Genomic DNA, 376 nt, shown 5'->3' on the forward strand with positions numbered 1-376 from the left:
ACTAAAAACAGTCCTGAGTTATACGAATTTAGTTGATTTCTCCAGGCAGATTTTTCAAAGTGTACGAAAACAGAAAACAGCGAGAAGGTATTCCTAAAGTAGTAATGCCACGGTGTTAAAAGTTCCATGTGTAGGATTTAGGGGATATATATTGTCAGAAATTAAAGCCGCTACAAGGAACTTTTAACTGGATGTGCAAAAGTCTCTTGTTTCTGCTGATGTCTGTGCGTGACCTACAACAGCAAATGAGACCATCGGTGTGAAGATAAGCAGTTTCTATATAGTGTATATCCATACCTTTAGGAAACTGTCTCCGGGTCCGCCCCAGGTCGCTTCCAGGACGAAACGATTTATGGCACTCAGACGGCACACGTCA

Source organism: Epinephelus moara, chromosome 14 (assembly GCF_006386435.1).
Source record: "Epinephelus moara isolate mb chromosome 14, YSFRI_EMoa_1.0, whole genome shotgun sequence".
Classification (NCBI taxonomy): Eukaryota; Metazoa; Chordata; class Actinopteri; order Perciformes; family Serranidae; genus Epinephelus; species Epinephelus moara.